General features: G+C 40.8%; 1 protein-coding gene across 1 annotated transcript in view; it reads left to right on the top strand.

Moving 5' to 3' along the window:
- Nucleotides 1-8,643: 8,643 nt before the first annotated feature.
- The window catches only part of LOC115055162 (attractin-like protein 1), a 114,859-nt gene continuing 95,893 nt past the window's right edge, over nucleotides 8,644-27,609 (top strand). The window contains exon 1 of the mRNA XM_029520687.1: nucleotides 8,644-8,667. The gene's annotated coding sequence lies outside the window, so the exon portion shown is untranslated. The remainder of the gene's footprint in view (nucleotides 8,668-27,609) is intronic.

The raw sequence follows: 27,609 nt of genomic DNA, 5'->3' as shown, positions 1-27,609 counted from the left end.
GTCATACACACAGCAAGTAAAAATATATTCATCACAGCGCATTTGTTCCACACTACGTAAAATAATTTAGGACACAGCATCCACAGCATGTGGGCCGTATGGTGGTGTAGCGGTTAGCGCTGTCGCCCCACTGTCCTCCAGGTACTCTGGTTTCCTCCCACCATCCAAAGGCATGCATGTGTAGGTTAATTGGTGACGCTAAATTGACTGTAGGTGTGAATGCGAGTGTGAGTGGTTGTTTGTCTGCCCCTCACCCAATGTGAGCTGGGATTGGCTCCAGCAGCCCCAAGAAATGGATAAAGTGGTTGAAAATGAATGAATCCAAGACATGTAGTTAACAGAAAATGTTTGTTTTAAATGCATTTTACAAAAAAAAAAAAAAAAAAAAAAAATACTGTCGTCGAAGTGATATCTATATTCAGCACTTTCAGAAAACAGAAAATAAAAACAAAAAATAAATGAGAAGCACGTTACTGCACAATCCAAGTCACAGAGATTCATCCTCCAACATCATGTCTTTGTGTGGGAACTGGCCAGATGGCTTCATCCAGGTCATAGCCAATATTTTCCCTTGCCACAACGGGGAAATATCCTCTGGTTTGCCGAACCCAGCCTTGACAAGTCCCACAGTCATATCATCACAGGCCCTGTTGCACTGCCTCCAGTAAAGTTTCCCTGGTGTGGGCATGTCGGTCATAGACCTTCCACTGACACACAGTGAAAAACTCCTCTGTTGGATTCAGGAAGGAGCTGTGTGGTGGAAGGAAAACCTGATGAAGCACTGGTTGTTGCTGAACCACTCACGCATCGGGACAACAAAGTAAAAGCTGACATTGCTCCAAAATATGACACACAGGATGCATTGCTTGCTGATGTAGTGGCTCTCACAAGCTATAATATCCTGTGTACCACCCAGGAATGTACATGGCCTCAGTTTGGCCTTATGGTAGAGAACCCCCATTTACTTATGGATGCACAAAGGGAGACGTTGCCACCACACCGGGGAAGGAACTTCCACAATGGCACATTTGCCAATTACATTCCTGCCTCTCCTCCTCCTTTTTGTCAGATTGAACCCTGCTTCATCTATGAAAATGTATTCATGGGGCCTTTACATGGAATCCAGTCTCTATAAAAATAGATTATGCAGTTTAGTACAATAAGTGATACAGAACAACAGACTTCAGCAGTAGTCACTCCAGATTTACATACATTACAGTGTATTTTATAGTACTGTAAAGGTAAAAATTGCATCTACTGCCCTACAGTAACAATCAACCTATGAGCTTAGAATTGTACAGGAAGCATCAGTGCTGAAAGTGTGTGTAGGTTACATTTACTGATATTACTTTGACCCTTTCAGAGTTGTGCTCTCTGAGCACTCTGTACACTTGTTTAATGCTAAGTCTGTTGCATTGGAGGACATGGTCGTGACAGAGACACACTGTTGATTCCATCAGAGTTGACATTGTCTTTAATCACTCTCTGCTGGATTTCACAGAGTCGGATGGCTTTATTTTGAAGGACCATGCTTCTTAGATCAGTCCTTCCACCCTCATTTGGTTGCCTTTCAGTTCTACAAAGCAGAAAATGCACTTGCAAACGTATACAGTCAGTAAAGGCAGTATTGTAAGGAACATGACAGTGTTCTGTTTGTCAAATGTGGAACTACACGACACAATGACCTGTTCACTTCTCTGAATGTCCTGATGATTCACGCCACAGAGAATCTGCTCAAATTTGGGTTGGACTCAGTTGGTCCTGCTCCTCTCATTGTCATCTCATGAACAAGGATGTGGTGTTCAATAGCCCGAAATTCATCACTAACGATTGTTCTTGCTCTTCCTCAGCCACTTCCTCGTCCCCTTCCTCCTCGTCCACCACCTCTCAGACAAAATCTTCCTCCTTGCCTCTCTGTGTGTGTCTGTCCCTTGTAAAAGGATGGACGTCTGCATCATATCATTAGAAACATGTATGTTGTGTGTAAAAATGGCAGCTGCGTTGGAGTTTTGTTCACATTTTGCTGCCAACTTTGCAACAAAAGTGCATCAAAGTGTGGAATGTGCTTAGTTTACTGAGAGTGTGTTTAAGGAATAGCCAAAAAGAGCACATGAGTCTAAGTACCTGAGCTGTGGCCAAAAGAATGTCTTATTGGAACAATTTGTTGAGGCCACTGACAATTTGTTTCAGAGAATGGGGTGCACTGTTTTAGCAGTTGTGAAGAATTGTAAATATCAAGACAGTGTCGTTACAATCCAAAGGTGAATTTTGGTCCAAGTTACACACGTGCCTTCTGAAGTATTTTCTAGCAGGTTTGGTTCAGCTGCTTAAAGATTCCACTTCCCGTCTGGACCTGATAAGTTGTGAAATCTTCTCCCACAGAATCCTCCCGTGTGTCTCCCTCATGCTGTCAGGTTTTGGGTTAAAGCTGGTGTTGGTGTTCTGTCTATGTTACTTCCTAGTTGTGTCCCATGTTGATTGTCTTCCCTCCCCTGATGTGGATCACCTGTGTCTTGTTTACCACTGTGTATTTAAGTCCTGTTTTCAGTCTTGTCCTTGTTGGATCATTGTCGCTGTCATTGCCATTGTCGCTGTCGCTGTCGTTGTCGCTGTCGTTGTCGCTGTGTCGTTGTCTTTGTCGGGTCTCCATGTTGTGGCCTTGTCCATGCCTTGTCCATGCCTTGTCTATGCCCTGCCTAGTTGTCTTGCCCATGCCCTGTAGAATTTTTGCTTCTTGAGTGAAGTCTTTTTTTTTCCACCTACCTGGTTTCCGGCTCCTGCATCTGGGTCCTACCCGCAACACGCTCACCGCGTTCTGCCCCCCGCCAGTCTTGACACATGCATTCTTTCTCATCTCTAAATGAAGGTGAGAAAAAGGAAAATGGCCATAATTAAACAGTATTTATGTGTCCACTTTGCACAGTCCCAAATGCTAATTGGTGACACTGCAGTTCAACTTTGTCCAATTACTCCCAGCTCCCGCTCGCTTGATTACTGTAGCAGTCAGTTTCTCTCGCGCTCGCTCTCTTTTTCCAAAACAGCAGGGTAGCTGCTCAGCACTAAATGGCTCATGAGACTCCCTGAGCAAGTCTAATTCATTTCAAAATGACCATTATCATCCACCTCCGCAATGATCCTCTTAGTCTGTTTGTCCAGTTACATTTTATTTACCTTTTATTTAAACACAGAGGAATAAACAAACTGACTCACAGGGATGAGCAGCACTGAGAGGTAACGGTGGGAACAGACTGTGGTGGCTGCATCACTGACACGTTTGTGTGTGTGTGTGTGTGTGTGCTGTGATCACACCAGCTGTGCTTCTGCTGTGTTACCGTTCCTCTGTGTCTCTGTTTGCTGAATGCTCACTGGATTAGACTGAAGTAGAAGGAAATGTGAAGCGATTTCATTTCTACAGCACCAATCAGACATTTGGCAATTCAATGTGATTCACAGAGGCATGAATACATTAAAACTTCAGCAAAATAGGCTTTTAAAAACAATAGAGCTTATTTGAATAAATACTAATAAGTAAAGAGGTCACATCGAGAGTGAATAGAAACAAATTTAAAAACAAACACATGCAAACAAGTAAAGGATTAAAAAGTTGTTCTCTAATTTATTGTAGAGCTGCATGTAGTGATGTTTATTTATCCGTGATTTAAGCTGACAGTTTCAGCAGGAGCTCAGTCTCTAGGTGAGGAGCAGGGAAACTAAAAGCTTGTTCTGGTTCTGTGACCCTGAGTAAACCATTTCCAGGGGAACTGACGTGGGAATAAGACAGTGGATTTCAAAGTGGGTGCCGCCAGGGGACGCTAGTGGGGCCTCAGGAAATTAGAGGGAAGATGAGGAAAAAAAGCAAAAAAAAAAAAAATAGGATAATTGTTTTTTTAAATCTTTATTATAAAACATAATTCAGATAATATAAATTCACAGAAATGAAATATGACAAAACTTAGACTTATATCGAAGAAATGCAACAGTTCATCTATCATCATTCATTGATTGATTTTCATTTTCATTAATTTACCTGCTCTGTATTTTGTACACAATTAGTTTTGTCAAAGTCCTCATATTTTACTGGTGCTTTTTATTTTTACATCTTCCCTTAAATTATGACAATAGTATGTACTTGTACTTTTAGCCTCATAAAGCAGCTGATCCAGTAGCCCATCTCTCTTATCCTATAATACCTTCTAGATTTTTATTGACTCCCCACAATATTTCTGTAGCGCAACCACAGTGTTAAAAGCTCATTAGTTTTACGGCCTGTCAGAAAGCAAAACACTGGACAGCTCTGTTTGATATTATGAGATACGATTAAAAAGTATTGAAGGATATATCATATTTACAATGATTTTTTTTTTGTACTGAGAATGTCCATTCAAATTATCTGGACATTAAAGGAGGCTTGTAAACTTTGTAGACTCAAAAAAAAAGAAAAAGAAAAAGAAAAAGTAGAGGTTTCGATGGACAGAGTAGAAATTGATTTGTGTTCTTGCTGACTGAATGGTCTGTTTTGAAGGATTGGGATTAGCAGAGTTTGTTAGGCTTTTCAGGCGTAAAGCAGCCATCTGGTTCACAGGAGTCTGACTTTCTGACATGACTTAGACAAATGTTAAAATGTAGGGAAGGTTAAACATAGAACACTGAGGTTAAAAGAGATGAAGGCTCCTCTCTGGAGTTTTTATGGTGCTGTCTCTTCACTGAGACTTGATTTGCTTGTGCAGATGGAACATTGTTTCCTATTGCCAACTTTCTCTGGATCAGATGTTTCACTGTCCTGAAGTCCTGCCCCGGGATTTTAACTTTGTTTGATGCCACTTTGAAGGAGCAGGAGCACAGCCTCAAACATCATGACACAACCTTGAATAAACTCTCACTTGGACCCAGCCTCATTCCTACCTGCATTCTCTGGTTGTTAAATCAGTTTGATTGCTACTGCCCGTGGTTGATCAAGAGACTCAGTGCAGTGTTAAATCCACAGGACACTCCCAAGCTTTGGGCCTCTACCCTTCTGCCGCCCTCTTTCCTTATCCCAAATGGCTTAGTGATAGTATAGTAATAGTAATAGTTAGCCGCTCCGCTCCATTGGTTAGATGGCTAAGCTCAGGCCAAGGCCCATTAATACTGAGCTGTGGCCCATTAATACTGAGCTGTGGTATCCCTGAACAGGGATTCTTGGCCTTGATTGGATTTGAATCCCATCTAGTGCAGGGATTTTAAAGGTACCTTCAGAGGGTGTCAAAGCAGTCCACGGGAATTACTGAGTGTATTTTTCTCTTCTTTAATTGTTCCAGTGAATGTTCAGTGTAGTGGGGGGTAACCAGCGTCTCTGGTGTCCATGGTGAAGAAACCAAAGCTTGCAATATGTTGTCCTATACAAAACATGAAGCATGGCTGAACATGAGGCAACATGGAGATTGGATAACAGTGAACAAGCATATGCCATGTTTGGCTCCATCCTGTCAAGAGAGAAGGCTTTGATCCTCTGTTCTGATTGCCTGACTCTTTTCTGAATGGTCCAATTGAAAATAGTAGACTGAAGGTTACCGCTTGGAGAAGCCAAATCCTGCAAGGTTGGAGGCTGAACACACTGACTTTTTTTGTGGCATCACAAAGTCCCAGAGTCGTGACAGCTCGACTCTGTGGACTGAGACCTTTGATACTTAATGATACCTAATTATAGAAACTAGGACCGATTTATCGTCAAAGTCTCAAATAAAGCCTCTCACGTTTTTCAGATAGGGACATTGTACATTATTTTACACTATATATATATATATATAACATTAACTATAAATTAATAAATGTAGTTAGTGGCAGCATAAAAGTTTTTATTGCAACCAATTATCAAAACTAAAAACAACAAAAAAATGTTTGTCACAAAACATTTATGCGCTGCATGTGCAGAGTAATGTCACAACTCTGGATAATAATACCAACCCCACCAAAGTATGTGAAACTGATTAATTTTATTCAAAAAGGGCATCCTATCATAGACTTCTCAATAAGTCAGATCAATTTGATGAGCTGGGTGTTGGCAGCTATGTTTTATTTATTTATTTTTTTTTTCATGCAAATGAAATACCATTAACTACCATTTACTTTTATCTGTTCTGACTTTGTGTGAATGCAGTAGAAAGAAAGACATCGAGCAGATGAGACCATGGCCTGTGCCCTCGATATTAATTTGTTGTTTATGATTTGATTTCGAGACAAGGAGGTGTATAGTAAAGGTCACAGAGTTAAAGCAGCAAGAGCAGCACCTATAGTCTGTAGTACTCAGGTGCTAGAGGTGAAACGGTTGTTTTTTTTTTTTTTGCATCATAAATTCTGCAGCCGGAGTTGTTGAAAGTGGGTAATTCACATCCAGCGGCAGCAATAAGCATCTTGTCCTCAGAGCTGGAGTGGAAATGGATGGGTTGGGGGGGGCTCCTGATTGTGCTGTGCCTGACGGCAGCTGAGAGGTCGACTGTGGACAGAGGAGGCCACAACTGAAGCCTCTTCACCACACTGGGTCTGAAAATGTCACGCTCATTACAGTACTAATACCCTTTACAAAGCTGTCATTTCCACATAGGAGGATGCATCACACACACAGACGCACATGCATAAAAAGATAAAGAAAGGGATTGTTCAGCGATGCTGTCCTCAGCATTTTTTCGGGACTTCCTGTTGTCAAATCTTCGGGTGTGCTTGTTTTCAGTCTTGTCAGAAAGTTCTGTTTGAGAAAGAAGCTTTGTGTTTGACCAAATAACTTTGCCCTCCAGACACTGGACTTTGAGGCTGGAGTGTGTGGTGTGTGTCTGTGTGTTGCATGAGACCTTATCCTGTGTTTGAGAGCATCATGTCATCATATCTCATTGACCTTTCGATACCCTTTGCTGTCTAAAAATCTGCAGCTGCCTGCGGTCACAGTGGTTTTGTATCATGTCACAAACTTCCTGAGAATTTTTCTGGAGCTGGAGGAGAGTAAATGAGTGTGAAATCACTGATTCATGGTTGTATTGTCTATTTGTACTCCACAGCTACAAAGGAACATTGCATATTTGAGATCCCTGTTATTTAAATTGGAAACCTGACAGTGAAGAAATAACCTTAAAATTCCATATTGGTATGTCGCATACTCAGACACAAAAGAAGACTGTAAAGGAAACAAGAAGCGTGAAAATACGTTATTAAAATATGTTTGATTTTTCTGAGGTTTTTTTCAATCAGTTTATTTCTTGTCAACAGCTCCTCTGTTAGCTGTAATTTTTTACACATGGACTGTGACTGTAGCTACAAACCTGTTTGGTTCCAAAATCGATTGTTTCCAGAAGGAAAAGAGTAAAACTGTTCAGAATAATAACAGAATAATAAACATTGAAAAGTTAAAAAAAAAAAAAAAAAAAAAAGATATGTTCTCTCATGCTATGGTAACCTCTTAAATCTATCCTGACCTGGCAGTTCCCATAAGTCTGCTCCAAACAAGCAAGGTAACAGGGCAAGTGTCATCGTCTGTTTGGAGTTGGATGCACCCAGTTCAGTGAGGCTGAGAGTCGGGCAGGAAAAATAATTACTTCAAAGCTCCATAATTACATATTTCATACTTCTCAAATGTTGTATTTGAAGCAATTATTTTTTATAAAAAGATATATTTGAGATTTACGTTACAAAGTCGGAGTAACAAAATCCAGGTGGGTGGGGCTTAGTCGGAGGGTGCTGAATGTTTCCTTCGTGACATCACAAATTTTCAGAAGTGCTGACACCTGTTTTAAGGCTCAGTTAATGTTAATGTAAGCAAACTGTTAAATTACCATGTCTGCTCTTGAAAAACCGTATCTTCTAATAAGGTGTTTTTTTTCTTAGCTCGTTCATGTTTTTATCCAGCACTTTGTTGATTGTAAAGAGCAAAAAAATGACTCCAAGCAAGAGATGCATACTTAACATTACTTTTTCAATTAAAGTAGCATTCATGTTATCACAGAAATATCATTTCTAACCTTCCAGTTCATAATTAATTTCTAGGTGTTTGTTTCAAAAACCCCTTGCTAGGGCTCATATACAGAGTTTTCTCATCACATGCTGTGAGTGTCCACAGAGACGGGACCTTTAGCTTTTCTCTAACGGGCATCAATAAAATCTGAAAAAACGAAATTATCATTCAGCCATTGATCCCACATTAGAAGAGGGTAACCTGAATCTCAATGATGAACCAGACTCATACATCTCTTGTTATTGTAGATGTTACACTGTATACTGCAGATGTTATCCTGTTATATTATTTGTAAACACTGAACCAAACAAAGCCAGCATGATGCCGCCACAAAGGCTGAATCCGAATCACAGGCGTGACATGGAAATCAACAGTGCTGGCATCTAGTTGATTCCCTGGTTCTACAGGCATTTATCTGACTCTGCCTTTGTCCCTCCACTCTGACCAACAGTGGCCCACCCTCTCCAAATTGACACCTTTTTATACACAATAGTGCGACAGACTAAAGGTGCAATGCTGACCCTGTTTGTTTTTTTCCCCTTCCCCTGCTCACATGCACTTCTAAAGAATTGTTGACCTCTGATTGATTGAATCACGTCTGCTCTTTCCAGCTGTTTCCTGTCGCTGTTGCTGGTCGCCGCCGTGGTGTGGAAATCAAACAGACTTGCTGGGCCTCGCGACGAAGAGAGGTAGGATGCATCGCCATCATCATCTTCATACAGTTGTGCATCACTCTGCTGTCATGAGCTGTCGGCTGCAGCTGTCAGAGCGAAGTAAATACACACTGATGCTGCGCCCGCCCTCTTCCCTCCACCCCCATCTGTGAAGGGTGGGTTAATGTTCGTAGTTCTGAAAGAGAGAGAGAGAGAGAAAAAAAACAACAACAAAAAAATCCCTTTCTTGGCTTAATGAGCGTCTTGTGATGATAAACATGGCCATTTCCCTAAATTTGTGCTCCTCATAAACCAATTAACTCAGACGAAGTGATGCTAAACAAAGTGGAACGGTGTGATATCACTTAAAGCTTCAACAGATGCCACATAATTTCATATTTACTCCTGAACCCCCCCTAAAAAAACACACAATTTACACCCAAATCAAGATAACGCTGTCTGACTTTTTTTTTTTTTTTTTTTTACAACTCTCTCTTTCTCCCCTCTCCTCCTCCTCTCCCTTGCTCTCTTTCTCCTGTTTAATGTTTTATGTGCTATTTTTCCCTCCATTTTTTGTGTTTGACTCATCAGGGAGGAATCAACATTTGTTTTACGAGCAGCGATGATAATAGTGCGTTGTTGCCGGTGTAATCCACACACTTTCCACAGACAGCAATTGTGCTTTTATACACTTTTTGGTCTGCGGTCCCTCCCTCCTGCCACTGCTGCTGTTATGCAGAAAATATTGCCGCTTTGATGTGCAAATTGACTTTCAGTGTTTTGGCAACGTGTCATGTTACTTTTATGGTCTTTTAAAAAGAGTTGACCTCAATCAGATGGAATGGTAATCTTCTTAAGTGGTTTATTCTCATCTGGGCTCAGTGAGAGAGCAGTTTTTGTCACTGATTGTTCATCACTGTCTGCTGTTTACAAGAAATGCAATCAAGCAAACAGTTCCACAGCATTACTTCTTCTGTTGATACAAAGCTCAAAGTTTTTTGCTTTTATAGTTAATTAATGCATCCAAAATGCAGGTGAAGCTGATTGTATGTCTCTGTGTGAGCTGAATAAGCTAAAAGGAGTGAGGACTGAACCTAACCTTTGTGTTGTCTGCATACTTACACTTTGAAGCTGTGTTGCATGAATAAGCAACCTGTCATTCATCCCAGGCTCCTGCAGAATACCTGGCTTGCATCTTCATGTTTAATCACTGGACAACAGTGTTCTTTTTGTTTTTTCTTTTTAAAACACCAGTCTTCATCGCTAAAGGGGAGGATCATTTTACTTTGAAAGTAACACAAACGGAAGTGAAATATACACTTATTTGAAGAGAATAAAATAACAGTTCAGTAGCCAGAACTCATCTTTTGAATAAACAGAAATAGGGAATAACAAAAAATAATGTTTTTTCAAATTTCCCATTTTCTGACGAAGTTTCAGTTTGTTAGTCATGTTTTAAACACATTTAGGAAAAGGGTACCATTAAGGTTTAGTCCTGGTACACTGGCACGGATTTGAATCTGACCCGTGGCTCTTTGCTGAATATCCTCCTCTGTGTCTCTTGCTGTGGCTGTCACAATAAATGCAAAACAAGGAACACTAAGCCAAACACTCCATGTGGTCAGGTACTCAGTTCAAGATGCTGCATGCTGATTTGTTAAACTGCAGCACTAAAGTCGACTTTTTGTGTTGTGTCTCAACATTTTGTTCTTTGTATTTTTCGCACGCAAGTATGATCACATCAGGTTTACATGCGTTTCCACTGATTCCTGTGCCACGGTGGTGAATGTAGCCACCTGTGATCTGACCTACGTGGCCTTTGTTTAGCCTTGTTTAACCCCTCTGAAGAGCAGCGTGCTGGCTGCTCGCAGGCTGGCCGACACCTGGCTACATTATTTATGAAATCTGTTCTCATGTCACTGTAGAACTGCGCTGTTGGTTTATTTACCTAGACAACATGCCATTTCTCCAGCTTCCAGTCTTTCTCTCTGTCATCCTACTCTTTTTCCTGGAGGCTGCCTTTCCTCTTCCTTTATTGATAAATGGAAACCTCTGCCTTTGACATCATCAGTCTGAGAACTGTGCAATTCAACTGCACTCTCTTCGCATCTACAGTTAATGTTGTTTTTGAACAACCTGACACAAAGAAGCAAATGCCCTTACAATCTGATGCCTAACTTCAGGGGAGCTGAAAGAGGTAAGGAGAGGAAAGCACTTGACATGTTTTACTGAGTAATGGCTGTCACGGCGAAAACGCGGTGAAGTGCGTTGCAGGGTGAGGACCCAATTGCAGGAGCCAGAAACCAGGTAGGTGAAAAAAAAAAAAAGACTTTAATCTGAACTATATTTACAACAGAAACTGAACAAGAAAACATGGACAGAGCCCGGACAAATTACAGCAGACAAGCGACAAGGCAGCGCATGGACAACAAATCTGACAGGAACTGACAAGGACTAAACAGAGCATGGACAATGGACAAGGAGCAACCAGAAAACAGGACTTAAAAACAGTGCAAGACACAGGTGATCCACATTAGGGCAGGGAAGGCAATCAACATGGGACACAATGAGGAAGTAAAGTAATGAGGAACACAACGGAACCAGGACTTCAAAATAAAACAGGAAGTTACAAAGACAGAACACTAAAACTCAAAACCTGACAAATGGCCCTCAGCCTCCCTTAGAGGGACACCCTGACATTTCAAGATATATACTCAGGAACCAGTTCATTGTTATATCACAGGAAACTCTTCCCGGGTTTGTCCTTTAGCAGCTTTGAAAATGTCATCACTGAAACCAGCAGATGGACAGCAAGCTACCACCGAAATTATAATGAGCCACCAGCAATCTACCGTAATTTCTGGACTATAGAGCACACCTGAATATAAGCCGCGCACCCTAATTTTAAAGAGAAAAACAGTTTTGTACATTTATAGACCACACTTGTTTATAAGCCACAGGTGTCGAAAATATTGGAGGAAATGGCATGTGGCAGGAATTATGTTACACAGAAATATTTTGCCTTTTCGCCAGATAGATCAACTTTAACTTGCATGCTGCACGTTATGCACTGCTTCGTGTGTTTTCCATTATAAGTGTGTGTGCATGAAGGACAAAATAAATGACTGATCTGAAGAATTTTGTGTGGGTCCCTTTAATTTAATGTGAACAATTTCATTGGTCCACTGTGACCTATTTGGTAATTTCATTGGTCTGATGTGACGCCAAATGTATTGGCGGCATGAAGATCGTTACCCAAAAATACATAAATTAGTCACATAGTTGTTTTAGCAGCAGGGTTCAAAGCGTGTGAAAAAAGTAGCGTCTTATAATTCGGAAATTACGGTAAATACAACAGACACGTATTCAAAAGATGTGCTATTCACATAAAAACTATGGCTCAGCTAAAAATAAGTTCAATCCCATAATTACATCAAGGCCAAACAGTACCTTTTTTATTTTAACGATAGCAAAGGAAGGATAGTAAAGGAAGTTACAGTAAACAATGTGATCCCATCAGTGACAACATGTACTGCAAATTCTTATCATCAAGTTTATCACAGTGGTTGACACAGTGGCTGTTAAAGCCTTTATTTTAAACAATAAGGGGCAAAGAGGCTGGCAGGAAACAGGGAGGGAAAGTGTACTGTACCTGACCTGCTTCACTGGTCACTGGAATCTAACTTGCGATGCTGCGATAACCTGGCATGCAGGTAAACCACTCAATCACTCAATTAGCTTTAAAGACAATTATACAGAAATGGTTTATACAATAATATATTTTCACCACAATCGGCCTGTTTATGTTGCCTACCATTGGCAGTACCTTCATGGCCCCCACAGAGGGCCCAAGCATGATTCAGCCATATTGGGAACCACTGTTATAAATCCTGACCTCTACCCTGAGAGGATTAATGAAGTCACAACTGAGATTTGTGCACAGGCAGGTAATGGACAATGGTGCCCATCAGAGACATGAACCTCCACTGTCCTCTGTGCTACATCTTTCAGTGATGAGGCATTGATCATGTGGCTCAGGGAGGAGACTGAATTGACGGTGCGTTGTCACTTGAAACCACCGTTCTTGTCCTGTCTCCAAGCAAACTATTTGTTTCAGCCAAAAACATAGGCTTTTCTTCAAATTGACCTTAACCATAAAGATCACACATTAGACTGTTTTCTCCCATTTCACCGTGCGTGTGACGATAAAATCTGTAGCTTTCTCATATGCAAAATTCCCTGTTGCATTGTCCTTCAGCAGATAAGTGGAGCTTTTTGTTAACGCAGAACTCCATCTACCATTCTAACATGTAAGGTGGTGAATAAACAGGGACAGAAGGAACACAGACAGATACAGAGATAAAAATCCTGTTAACAGAACTTTGTCAATGGCCTCTCCAGTCCACCGCGGCTTCTCTTGCCTGAGAAATTAACAATGCTAATCAATAATGCTGTAGGCGTCCTTTTTATCATCCCTTTGTGTTGATATATTTAGTGCTGGCCTGATTATAATGGTGATAAACTGGTGTTGTCAGGTACTTCGGGGCCTTTGGGGGAAAGCTGGTCAATACAATGGGATCTATCTCTTCATATTGGTATCATTATTGTAATGTATTTGAGCAGTTATTACCAGTCAGACTGTGTGAGAGTCCTTTCATACAGCTGCTGAGCTGCACTGTATTTGAGGAGTTGAATATGTTAAACCTTTTAAAATATTACTAAACACATGCATTGAGGAGGGAGCTGGGGTTGTTCACCAAGAGTCTCTGCTGTGGTCGGAGGAGATGGGAAGTAACGAGGTAGGGGTATGTTCACCCTGCATTGGTGGACTGAAAACTGGATGAAGCCATTAATATTGTTATATTGTTATAACCTATATCAAGAGCACTGAGCCGGCATCTTGAGTTAGCCCAGGTGCTTCTGCTGCCTTGGTGGTCCTGTCAATAAAATGGGAAAACCCGCGCTAATAAAATGTCTGAACATGTTATCATTATATTTGGAGCCATGCAATAAATTCACATAAAAACATATATTACATAACTGTTTATTATACAACCTGAAAACGTGGTGAGAACAGGTCCGGCAAAGATGTCCACATATCCCTTTTTTTCAGCTTCACTCCCAAGGTGTTTCCAGGCTAGACGAAATATAATATGTAATCTCTCCATCATGTTGTGGGTTTACCTCAGAGCATCCTACCATTTGGATGTTTTGGGAAGACTTCCTCGGAAGGCACTGAGGTTTCAACTGAAGGAGGTGGTTAAAAAACACTACGATAACAACATAAAATATATGAAAGCAGCTTCTGTAAGGTTTAAAATTTTAAGTCTGATGTGTGAAGGTTCTGTCATGTGTCGACTGAGCCACCGGATCTGCTTCCTAATTGAAAATGAAAGGCTTATATGTGTTAAAGCATGATAATATCAATATATGTGTGTCAGTTCTGTCAGGTTGTAATATAGAGAAGACAGTATCTATTTTATTCAGCGTGTGGTGTGAAGCTGCTTGTCTCTCCAGAGAGCTGGTCCTGTGGGGAACCACGGCAAAAGGTGAAAATGGGATCTCTTGACTGTTAATTATGGATCACAACCAGTGACAAAACTAAAGAGAAAGCTGGGTATTAATAGAATCACATATTTATGTTAATTGCATTTTTATCATTTTTTTTTTTTTTTTTACCAGCAATCATTTTTGGATATGAGATCAAACAATCAAAAGCTACTTTGAAATTCTAATGCTGATGCATAGAGACAGGCTCAACAAGACGTCTCTGGTTTTCCCTAATAGGGTTGCCCCTCTGAAGACAGTATGTGTTTGTGTGTGTGTGTGTGTGGGGGGGGGGCTGTGGGGATGAGAGAGAGAGAGATGTATATCGTCTCACAACTGATTAAATAAGTCAAAAGACAAATGAAAACCTTCTATAGAAAGACAGTGAGCCGGAAGGAAGAAGTTCATACCCCTCCCTGTTGACTTCAGATCCATTTTTCATCACTCTGTCCTCTCCCACCTTGACTCTGTCAAATCAAGTGACTAATTAAAAGTTTAAATGTAACTTTACAGACCTTTCAATCAACACAATGCAGAGCAACTCCTTTTTAAGACATAAAAGTACTTTTATAGTAGACCCTGATAATTTACATTTCTAAACTTTAAGGCAACAACCACTACAGTGGTGACTTCTATTATGTTCGATATATGCTGCTGTAGGGCAGCACGGTGGTGGCGCGGTAAGCACTGTCGCCCTACAAGAAGGTCACGGTCGGTTCCCCTTTCTGTGTGAGTTTGCATGTTCTACCCGTGCCTCCGGGTACTCCGGTTTCCTTGTAGGTCCATAGGTCAAAATGCTAGCGTGAGTGGTTGTATGCCCGGAACGTTGGCTGGGATTGGCTCCAGCGCCCCCTGTGACCCGGAAATGGTTAAGTGGTAGAAGATGGATGGATGGATGGATATGTTGCTGTAATTGGAGCGTCTCTGTATTTGGAACATGGACAACATGACTTCAGAACCCAAGGGTCTTTCAAATTGAATGATGCATGTTGTTGAGGCACATGCTTCATGTTTTAGAAAATATTAGTTCTCTATGTTCCCTCTGGGTACCCCAGGTTCTGATTCTAAATTGCCTGAGGCTGTGAATGGTTGTTAGTTTGTATACATCAGCCCTGTGCTGTGATGGTGACCCAACCTTGCTCGGTGTCAGCTGGGGTTTGGATCCAGCCTCCCTGTGACCTAGTCACTTTTTAAATTTCTCTGATGTGGTTAATATAAATGTGGGAAATTGCGCCTGGAAACTGATCTATTCTGATTTTCTCATTGTGGAGTTATGGATCAGGTCCTTTTTCTCTCTGTGCTGTTCAGGGTTCAGGTTTATTTAGCACCTCCCTTCATGCTGGTTCACAAAGTATGTCACATATGACTCTCAGACTATGTGAATCTGATCAGACGTCATTTCTTCACTTTAGCACAAAGAAAACAGAACTGATAGAAAAAGATCAATTTCACAATACTAATAATAATAATAATAATACTGAATCATTTGAATCCGTGGGCAACACTTAGTCAGTGACTCCATGTTCTTCTTATCTGCCGCCTCACTAACGTTAAACACAGTAAAGCTTTCCCATCCATCTGTCTCTCTATAAAACCTTGTTTTTCTCAGTTTTCTTACTCACCCACTCGCTTAAGCATTCCTCTAAAATTCACATCTCAGACAGATGTTGTCACACTTCCTCATCAATAAATTGTCCCATTTTATTGGTAATTTGCAACAGAGCCAGTCTTGCCTTCCTTCAGCCTTGCCCTCCTGAAGACTCAGACAGGCCTCTCTTTCTATATGTAGATGGGCAGATTACATTGATGGGTTTGAGGCTTCTCCTGTCGGCTGACATCAATTCCTGACTTCTGCCGTCTTCACAATTACAGCGCCCACATAAACTCTCAAATGCATTTATTCATTCATCTTCTGCCACTTACTGTATCCGTTTCCGGGTTGCGGGGGGTGCTGGAGCCAACACAGGTCACCAGTCCATCACAGGGCCACACCCACAGAGACAGACAGAGACCAACAACCACTCACACTCACACTACGGACAATTTAGAGTCACCAGTTAACCCAAACGTTATGTCCTTGGACGGTGGGGGTATACCGGAGTACCCAGAGGAAACCCACACAGAGCATGCAGACTCTGAACAGAAAGGGTCCAGGCTTGGGAACTGAACACAACACCTTCTTGTTGTAAGGTAATAGCCCAACACTATGCTGCCTTTGTTCAATTAACATATTGTGTCATTATTCCCTAACACTCATTAAGGAATTGCGTTCAGCGATACTCCACTCTGACAGGAGGGTGAGAATTCACAGCATAATAAGGAGCAGTTGATTAAAATTTAAGTTTTAAGGCTGTTTTGGTTGTTTAGGACATGCCAGCACTCCACTGTAACCAATGTGCTGGCTTGTGAGGCTAATTATTCTGCTGTAAATAGTTTCCTGGGGTCTGTTACAGTCTAATTTCAGCTGCTGGCTGATGAGCAAAGGCACTTAAGTTAATTTTAATGACAAGATTTTGTCACAATTATGGAATCACAACCAGAAGCCATTGATTAAGACAGTAAATAGGCAGTATTGGAAGCAAACATATTTTGGGGATGAAGCTGACATTGTGATTACAGACCTTTAGCTTTTTGTTTTTGGAATAAAAGCTTTTCTTTTCTTTTATTAAATCTGCTACAGTGTTGGGTTTCCAAAGCTCTGCAGAGGTGATGTTATGCTCTGATTGCTTAGTCCTTGGCTACCACATACTACAATCTGCAGTTGGACAGATTAGCCTGTCTGGACCAGTGAATGCCAAATCACATCTGTGTGTGTCTGTGCTCCACACTGTGTTTGTGTCTTACTTAGCTGGCATTAACCAAGGTGGCAGATTAGTAGAAGAGGCTTAATGTTGTCAGGCATGGCTGGGTGTCTGTGGACACCCACTGTGTAAGGGAATCAAACAGACACGGCAGGAACACACACAAACACACACTGGTGCCTGTGCTCCACCCTCACACCACAAAGGCTGGTCTTCACTGCAGTTACGTGGACAAGCTCAAAACTGTATATCTTAGAGTTTCACTTCAAGTTGGATCTCGTGAACAATAAAAGAAAACATGCGAACGCAAGCTTGATGAAACTCAGTAACTGCCCTTTACATATTCATTTATTCATCTTCTACTACTTTTCTGTTTCCGGGTCACAGGGGGTGCTGGAGCCGATCCCAGCTCACCTTGGGCAAGGAACGTGGACAGGCCAAATCACAGAGACAGACAGAGACCAACAACCACTCACACTCACAGAGAATTTAGAATCCCCAATCAACCCTAAAGGCATGTCTTTGGATGGTGGGAGGAAACCCACACAGGCACGGGGAACAACAGCAACAGCACTAGCCACTATGCTGCCGTGCTGCCACCCATTTCAACTAAAACTACACACATTCAACCACCCTCCCCAGCGTTGGCTTGTCTTGGAGGCTCCTGCCTCTTTAAAGAAGCTTTTACCTCCACACTCTTTGCCAAGTGCTTGGCCACTGTGAGATTTGTTGGGCCTCTGCCATCAAAGTTAAACAGAATTCACTCTAGATCTGCTCTATTGGTAGCGTGCACTTTTGCTGTGATTTGCCCTTATACAATAAACAATTGGCATTTCTGCACAGGTATTATAAATCAGGTTCTGGAGGTTCTGCCTATATGCTTGGAGACTTGTTATTGGCTTTGAGTCTCCCAGTTATAAATTTTTTTTCTAAGTCCAGTTAACGACCTTGTAGTCATTTATCACTGAGTCATGGTGCACACAGATATAGTTGGCTTTAGTTCCTCTGGTCCTCTGTCAGTAGTGTGTGAGAGGTCTTAAAGTACGGACTGTAGTACTGACTGGGTGGTGGAGCACTATGTCTCCTGTACTCTCTGAAGCCTGTCAACGCTCTGGAAAACAGAACCATCCTGATGTTTTCATTTTTCAGATGTCGGGGAAATCTGACCTCTTTTAAAAATGTTTTTATACAGAGCTCAATGTTCAGCAAAAGAACTGGTACTTGACTTTCTTCACACCTCAGTAAAATTGACTGTCACGAGTTGAATGGTGGAACACTGCAAATCTTGATGCATCATTCTCTTTGCTTCTTCCCCTTAATATTCATTCATCTTCTACCATTTAACTGTTTCCGGTATGCAGGTGGTTCTGGAGCCAGGGCACACCCTGGACAGGCACATGTGCTTATCCAGGCATTGGCTAGAAGAAGAAAGAAATATATATTTAATTCAAAAGCAGGAGAGTGGAGTTAATTCACAACAGGGACAGTTTCTGGTGATGTTGTACTTTCAAATATGACAAGGAACATGCAGGATGCGAAACCAACACCCTTACGTCTGATTAATGGACTCTACGATGAACTGTGGTTAACTGGTCTTCCACAGACCATTAGAGTCTGACTCCCAGAGTAATCAGTCCCCACAGACTCCCATGTTGAAATGTCCAACTTCACAGCAGAAATCAACGTGTGCTGCCTAGTATGTTCAATCAGTTTTGGTGTCAACTGCCAACTGTACAGGCATCATTCTTTTACATTCTATCAAGGCTCAAAGTTATGCATAATGGAAGACACGGCTGTTTTGACTGACAGGACACAGTTATACAAATCAGAAAAAGTATGTATAATTCAAAATTTTCAACAAAACCAACCCCTCACATTGTTTGCTGAACACCCCCACTCCACTGTTACCTGTCCTATATTTATTTATTCATGACTTTTTTCAGTGGCCTCTGACATCAATGCAGTTTATATCAGCAGTTCTTTTTATGACAGTCAGCAGTGATGAAAACTGTCTCCTCCTTGGAAGTCACTTTATCCTGTAGTTCAGAATCAGACTTAAAAAACATGAGACACAGTAAATGTTAATGACGCTGCAGCGCTATCAGTGCAGCCCCGGTGACCACCGACACCATTAGGGATCCAGATTTGCTTGAAGGTGGCTGTGTTCAGAGAAGAATTTCAGCATGGGGGGGGGGCTGTTTTTAGGTGTGCCATATGGTGGATGAGATGGTTTTATACAGTTGTGTTTGTCTGTCTGTTCTATTAAGAATTATTACAGAAAGTGCCGCGGGCCAGCCATCTTTGATAATATATCTCTGCATTCCCTCCTTCCTCCCCAAATTTAGCTGCCTCGCTCTCGCTCTCTTTCACTCTACTCTGCCTGACTCTTTGTTTCTGCTACTGTCCTAGAAATTAGCCCCTGGCTGTCATTGTGACTGATGGCCAATGCTGACTCGAGCTGCGAGGAGACGGTCTTTCTTTTGTTAACAACTCCAACTCTGAACTGCCATTTGACTCCCTGGACCTTCACTCTGCTGAATGTTAGTTCTTGTGTGCGTTTTTATGTCCACACAGACAGGCAACTGATATTAGAATAACTCAGTCTATATTTTTTTTGTGTTTACTTTCTGAAATTCAAGCCTGATTAGAAATTCTGGGCAGTTACTGTTAATTTTTTATGTATGAATCATAAATAATATATTAACTCCCAGGGCAAAATAGTTTTTTTTTTTTAAGCATTAAAGAATACAACTAGACATATTACTAGAAATATAGACATACTTAAAGAGTTATGATATAGTGAGAATGGACAAATAAAATAGCTTAATTATATGGAAAATGAATGGACAATAAGTCAATAAAGATTAGGGGAAATATCAAAATATAAGCATTTAATATATGGATCATCATACGGATGTTTATCGCAGAGTTGTAGAGTCGGATGGTCACCAGCAGTGGTCTTTTCCTGTGACAGTGGTCCACTTTGGTGGGATGATTGTGTGACTGATGCCGCTCCTGTGTTTGGCAGCTCGTCAGGGAGTGGGTTGGAGACACTGTACAAGATGGAGGTCAAGAGATACGGAGGGTCACGTTTTTTTATGAATATTGAAAGAAAGCCAAGTAAATTCTGAGTGTATGTGTGGAATGTTAGTGGTCAGATCCAAATTTTCGAATTGTATTTATTTTTGAAGGATCCATGTGGAGAACGTTACAAGACAGAATGTCTTCGTTTTGATTACAGCTTCTCTCTCGGATATAGTTTTAATTTACCTCATCTCCAAATCTCCATCTCCAGCATCTTCTGCTTCTCAGCGGGTTCAGAGGAGTGAGAGCGGTTGGTAAACTGTCAGTCCTCAATCATCTTCCATACGCGGTCCACTTATGGACCAGGTTTATACCCAGTTTGTCTGCTCTAAATCTGCAGGCAATGTTGGGTGCTGCTAAGTTAGCAACACCCCATTAACAGAAACCAGAAATATGTGGAATATGGTCAGTCAGTCAGTCAGTCTGCAATGTTCCAGATGACAGGGCATTCAAAATATACATTTATACCTTAATCACAGCCCTGTATTACAACGCCAATGCAAAAAAATGTGGGGACACTGTGTAAGGTGAATATCGTGAACCAATGTATTTTTCACAGTCTAGCTTACACAAGATATTAAATTCGATGGTCGTGGTACTGAGGGTCTGATAACAAGGCAGATGGTTCCTCTTTAGTGTGAGGGAGATAGTCTCCATGGTTTCCAAAAATAATTTCAAATTTGACTTGTCTGACTACAGAACAAATTTCACTTAGCCTCAGTCCATTTTAAATGAGCATTTTTTCCAGATGCTCTGAATTGCTCAGTAACATTGTGAACCACAGATGATAACATATTCAAAGTCCTTGCAATTTTACATTATTATATTATGTAGAAATATTCTGAAATTGTTCCACAATTTTTTGCAGATGAATCTCTGACCAACCTTACTCCAGAAAGACTCAATCATGCTGGTGATTTTGTTTTATTATGACTTACCTTTCCAGCCTTTTGTTGCCCCCATTCCATTTTTTGAGATGTGTTGCTGACCTGAAATTCAAAGTTACTCATTTTTTTCTCTAAACATACTACATTTTCTCATTTTAGTGATTGAAAAAACGAAACAACACAAAACAACAACAAAAAAAAATAAATTGGTTTATGAGATTTGCAAATCACAGCAGTCTGTCTTTATTTACATTATAAAGAGATTTTCAACATCATCGCTAGTATAATATTCACCAATGACTCAAGTCAGCGTTTTTCACAGCGTAACTGAGATCAAATTCTATTTCCATTCTGTTTGCCCCAACAGCACCTGTTTTGCGAAACACCCCTTGCATTAAAAAAGTCCATGACTGCATGATTGTGTTATCATAGTTGACGTTTTGCTCCAAATCATGTGTGAATCAAAGCTAAAGCACTGAGTGGTGTTGTGAATTTAAATTGCAGAAATGCTGTGGAGCCCAGAGTCTTTGGAATTCCATCCCTGCCAGTGTGGGTGTGAGAGTTCTGGGATGTGCTGCTAAACATATGTTTTTACTGAACAGAATCCTTGTTTTATCATAAACCAGTGGACAATGATGATCCTAATCCTGCTTGAAGAAGCTTTTCATAAACTACAGGCACACACACACTCACAAACACACAAACATACAAATGCACTCTTCTGCAGAAGAACTCTAAATTCGGGATCAAGGGTGTGAATTATGTCCATGTTCATTTTAAATGTGGATTTTAAAGTGATTGCAGACTTCAGGTGGGCCCACAAACGAAAATCTGGCAAAATGCCTGAACATTTGATATATTGGTAAATACTGTTTGCGTGTATGTAACTAAGTGCTGCATCACTTTTGTGGTGTGGTGTTGTTGTTTTTCCACTGTTTGTGTGCATATTCAGGCAGTGGATGTGTGTATTACATAGATTTTGGAGACTTTTCCAATGGGGAATTTCTCTTCAGTACTAATTTTCTAATTTGTTGTTGACAGGAAATAAAAAAAAAAAAAGAAAAGAAAAACAAAACTAAACTAAAATGCTGATTTTTATACACATGCAGCTGCTAAAATATTTAAAATAGAGTTATTTTTTCTTGGCTGTGTCATAGCGTGTATGACATCAACAGACATCAAAGAGCCAGTCTTTTCTTCGGCTCTTTTTGCTGGGAGACTCGATTTCCACACAATACAATATGTGAGACGTCCAACCTCTAACCCGCCAATCCAAGATGTCACCCAGGCTGTATATTTGCTTTAACCCCTTAACACAGGGTTCAAAATGAAAATGATAGAAGCTCTACAGCTGCAACCTTGCTTTATCTGATGTCTAAAGTTCAGCGGTGATTGTTGCCTTCTTAAAGATGGAACGTGCACAAACCAAAAGCTGGAGCTTTATTTAATTAATATTTGAATCTTCTTTGTAAATACAGAAATAATCTTGACTTTTCCAGCTGAGTACGTTTTAAAATATATATATATATCATTACACAAAGCCGGCTCCCTTGCAACAGTGTGTTATTGTCAGATTTGTTTAAAACCTAATGAACTAAACACAACAATGTAACAAACTGAACATGGAGACACCTAATTCTCTGAGCGCAGAACAATCTGAGTCCAATTAGCTGCTCGAAAAAGAAATTCATGCAGGAGTGGAAATCGTGCTGTTGATTTGTTCAGTTGAGATTAAAACTCCACCTAAGATCATTTCACATATCTGAACAGGAATCTGGTGAGTATTGGGGAACTCAGTTGTTTCAGAAAGAGTGCAAACTGAATTGCACATGAGGATTAAATGAAAGGCACACACAAAACAATAATGACAATTGTCCTCAGAGAGAGTAGTTTGCATAGATGTAAAGTCAGAACAAAATGTTTCGCTCAAACTGAAACATTTTGTTCTGACTTTAAGCTGCTTGGGAACAGAACTTATACCTGCATTTCTCTATATTATCAATGTGAAAAACAAGGGATACAATAATGTTGACTGAGGATAATGCAATCTAATGAAAAGTTAAATCCAAATTGAAAACGTTAGTAAACTACTTTTAAATATTTCCCAAATAATAACATGAGAGTCAAACATAATAAAGTCTTTTTTTTTTTTTTTTTTTTTTTAGCCTTAAGTTGCATCTGTATGAAATGTCCCTCTGCTTTGTGTTAAATAACCCATCATCTCCACGACAACTGAGACATGATTTTTCTGAAGTCCTTGAAGACTATGGCATGTGGTCCAAATCCAGCGTGTGAACCTATGAGAGCACAAAGCATGGACAAGTGTCACAGTATGCAATAATTTCCTGTTCTGCAATGGACCATCACATACAACAGACGCACAACAGGAAACACAGAAAAACAAAGCACATGGATGTCTTAATGATCCACAACTGCATGTTAGATCATCTGTTTCAAATGGTTGCATAACTATTTATAACAAACCTCTGTAAAAGTGCAAAACATTCTAAGTGCACATTGTCTCTAAAACAGCTTTTCCAGGTGATGGACGTGTGTACGTGGGTGGATTGTGGGTGCTTGAATTGCAATCTTTGTGAGGACCAATTAAGATTAGAGTGACTCCCGTGGGGATGTTCTTCCATTGTGTGCATTGTGTTTAGGGAATAATTCGTTGAGTCATTGCCAATTCTCACCAGTATGAAGCGTATGTCAATGTGCTTTGTAAACAGGATTGTAAGCCCCATGTCTGTAATTTGTTCAAGACAATGTTTCATTTTATTACAAATAGCAAACAACATATATATATTTTTTTTAAGTCATTGTTGTCAAATAGAGCACTGTAGGAAACTGTTTGCGTAAAAACTACGCTCAAAATCAGATTATATCACTCTCAGTTCATCTATGCGGCTGTGAGACTAAACATTGCATCAAGCACTGTGTGACTGAAGAGATATTTGCATTTTTTCAGCCCAGCTGGAGCTTCCTTTTGTTATAAAAGGCACTTTGGAGTCAGAGGTATATATCCTCACTCAAAAACACATATGGGAGCAAGACATACATATGAATGGTATCCGGGGCTGGGTATTTATTATAGTTCAATATCTGAACCAAAGCTTTATCCTCAGGGTTTACCCCATCATCTGTTTATGTGTTTGCATATTATGAGGCTGTAACACTTGGCCTCTTGTGAGCACAGACAAAAGGGTGATTTAATCTGCAGCCTGTGAACCTGCCATGTTGTCATATAAAAACAATTTTCCCCATCTTTGTCTGTGTGTAAATATATTTGTGTGTGTGGAGATAAATAGAAGGGAATGAAAAAGTACTTGTGAATGTCAAATATTTCAAATACAAAACATGTTATTGCCGTGGGCAGTCACATTATGAAAAGCTAACACTAATAATAGCACCAGAGTCCAGAAGGATTTTTCTGATTAACATGCCGACGTGAGAGGAGGAATTATTCAGTCAAATCACTGTTTGGAAGCTGGAAGAGTTCGCTCTCCATAAACATAAACGTTGATCAGACTGTACCAGTTTCTGTGGAAAACGAATACCACAAAAAAAGCTGGGAGTGACCATTACCTGCAGCTGAACTCTTCAGCAACTTCATCATTTTATCTCAAACACATCAACCTCACAATATAACAAATATGGATTTAAACCTCAGCCTCAGAACTATTCGCAGACGATGCGGCATTGTTGATTGGTACCTTCAACTGCACTTTGCAGTTCGCAGCTGAGTGCGAAGCAGTGGAGATGAGGTCAGCACCTTCGAGTCTGAGGCTTGTTGGGGTGGAGTTTCAGCCCTATGTGAAGATGAGTTTAAGTATCTTGGCGGTCTTGTTCACGTGTGAGGTAGGATGGAGGAGGAAATTGCAGCCAGCGCGGTAAAGAGGGATGTGAACCAAGCAAAAAACTCTTGGTCTACAGTCAATCTTTGTTAACCCCCCACCTACAGTCATGAGCTTTGGGTAGTTTACAATGAGATGATGGGATGGAGGACAACTGGAGGAAGTTTCCTCTGCAGGGTGACTGAACTCAGCTGTAGGGACAATGTGACGAGGTCTGACGTCCACAGGGATGGATGGATGGATGGATGGCTACAAACGGAACGTTGTTCCTCACAGCAACTGTAACCTGTGGGACACTATTCAGCTAGCACAGGTTTCAAGTTGTATCGTAACGATTTGAACACAAGTAACACAGAATTACCCATTCAGCTACTTGAGTCTTGTGTTACTCTAGACAACAGCCACTGTTTGACAACCGGAAACAACAAAACACAATCACGCTCTCCACATAAAGGCAGCCTTAGTGATTCCACTTCAAACTTCCGGTAAGAAAATCGCTGCTGCTAATCAGAGAATCTCTGATCAAAGAGCTAGTTTCTCTCTACACTCAATGTACTTTTTACATCCTCTGAGCAGACAACAGGTAGGAATCACAGAGCAGCTTTTAAAAGCATGTCAGAAAAAAAAGCTGGATCAATTATCAATTAAATCAAGATTTTACAACAAAAAATCAGGCTTTGTAAACTTTGTAAAGCAATGTAAAACTTGTGTTTTATTTTTAGTGATTGGTGTTCTTTTATTATATAACTCATCCCTTCTACTCATATCACATTCATCTTTTACCACTTGGGAATCAAGTGTAAAAGATGAATGGAATCGAAGGGAATCAAACAGACACGGCAGGAACACACACAAAACACACACTGGTGCCTGTGCTCCACCCTCACACCACAAAGGCTGGTCTTCACTGCTCAAAACTGTATATCTTAGAGTTTCACTTCAAGTTGGATCTCGTGAACAATAAAAGAAAACATGCGAACGCAAGCTTGATGAAACTGAGTAACTGCCCTTTACATATTCATTTATTCATCTTCTACTACTTTTCTGTTTCCGGGTCACAGGGGGTGCTGGAGCCGATCCCAGCTCACATTGGGTGAAGGCGGAGTACACCCTGAACAGGTCACCAATTCATCACAGAGCCAACACACAGAGATAGACAGAGACCAACAAGCACTCACACTCAGACCTACGGAGAATTTATAGTCAATGATTAACACAAATATGAAGTCTTTGGATGGTGGGAAGAAACCAACGTAGACACGGGGAGAACATGCAAACCCCACACAGGCCGGGAACTTAACCCATGTCCATCTGGCTGTGAGGCAACAGCCACTATGCCGCCACTCTTCTCATCCCTTCAAGCTTAAATCAAAAATACTCTAGCTTATTGTAGTAAAGAGGAAGCTTCCCACAGGTGACTGTCACTCTATTTGTCCTCATCTTTGGGTCTTTGGATTGGAAAGAAATTAGACTGGCAAGTAGTTGTAGCTTAATTCCTCATCTGGACAGATGTTGGATTTGCAAGCATGGTTTGTCAGCAGTAAGATCAGTTAGCTGTCAGTGCTGCTAATGAGAGTGGGAGAGGCAAGACCTTGTCGTTGTGGCGATACCTGTTCTTTGCTTAACACGCAGTTTACATAACTTTATTTAAACATAGGCTCAGCTGTGATCACAGCAGTTAAGTCACAAAATTGGTCCCTGGGTTAAACCCACCAGTGAAGTGAGTAAGAAAATCAGCCGCAGTTGTTAGTAATCAATACGACCTATTGGAAACTGTTCTGTGCGATTCTGCTTCATCACATCGCATTTCTGTAGATTTGTCAGATGTATGTTCAAGCTGCCAATCTCCTGTTCTACCACATCCTAAAGATTTTCTATTGGATTCAGATCTGGAGCCTGTGAGGTCACTGAAGTTCATTATCATTATTGTCCTTGTATGAAACCTGTAGCCCGTGGAAAGGTGGTTAACTTTGGCTAGAAAAGGGTGAACATGGTCAGCAGCAACACTCAGTCTTGGCATCCGAGTTATGATTAACTGGTATTAATGACCCAAATTGTGCCAACAAAACTTTTCCCACAACTTTTCACCACCATTTTGGACCCAAGGCAGATTAGGCTCTTCGATATATTATGCCAAATCCTCATCCTACCATCTGTTCTACTTCAATAGAAATCCAGACCGGCGCCATTTTTCTAATTTCTAACTTTCCTTCTCAGCTACAGGAAGTGAAACCTGACATCGCAGACCATCCACATCAATGCTCAGTCTGCTGTCAAATGCTTTTCTGTGCAGCACAGTCTATTTTCTTTTCAAAATGTTTCAGAAAATGTACCTGAGTGCGCAGTCTTCACTTTGTCCCCTACTCAGCTGTACTGCGAATCGTCCTCTCTCTCCCTCTGAGTGACTGATTCACTGAGCGCTGTGGTGGCAAGGGTGAATTGGCCATGATTTTAAAAACCCTCTGATGGCTTAAGTGGGAATGTAGTTTGGCAAATTAATGGTTCTTAATCGAGTATGTGTGAAATGGTTTAATATGGGCGGAAATAGATTCCACTGAGGGCTTAAATACAGGGAGAGAGATTTTAGACTTGAAACTAAAATTGCCTGACATTCGAGATGTGGACCATTCTGTAGACGTAAACCTAAAGGCTGTCGGAATTGATTTGATTTCCAGGCAACCTGAAACAGTGAGACAGTTACAATATCCTCAGTGGGCAGCCACAGGCAGGATATTAAAAATGATAAAGACTCTGGTTTAGTAAAGCTACAGACAATTTTGAAAAGACTTAAATCTGTATTCTATC

Source organism: Echeneis naucrates, chromosome 15, assembly GCF_900963305.1.
Source record: "Echeneis naucrates chromosome 15, fEcheNa1.1, whole genome shotgun sequence".
Taxonomy (NCBI): Eukaryota; Metazoa; Chordata; class Actinopteri; order Carangiformes; family Echeneidae; genus Echeneis; species Echeneis naucrates.
Note: the sequence above shows the minus strand (reverse complement) of the source record. Positions and strands in the feature narration are given on the sequence as shown.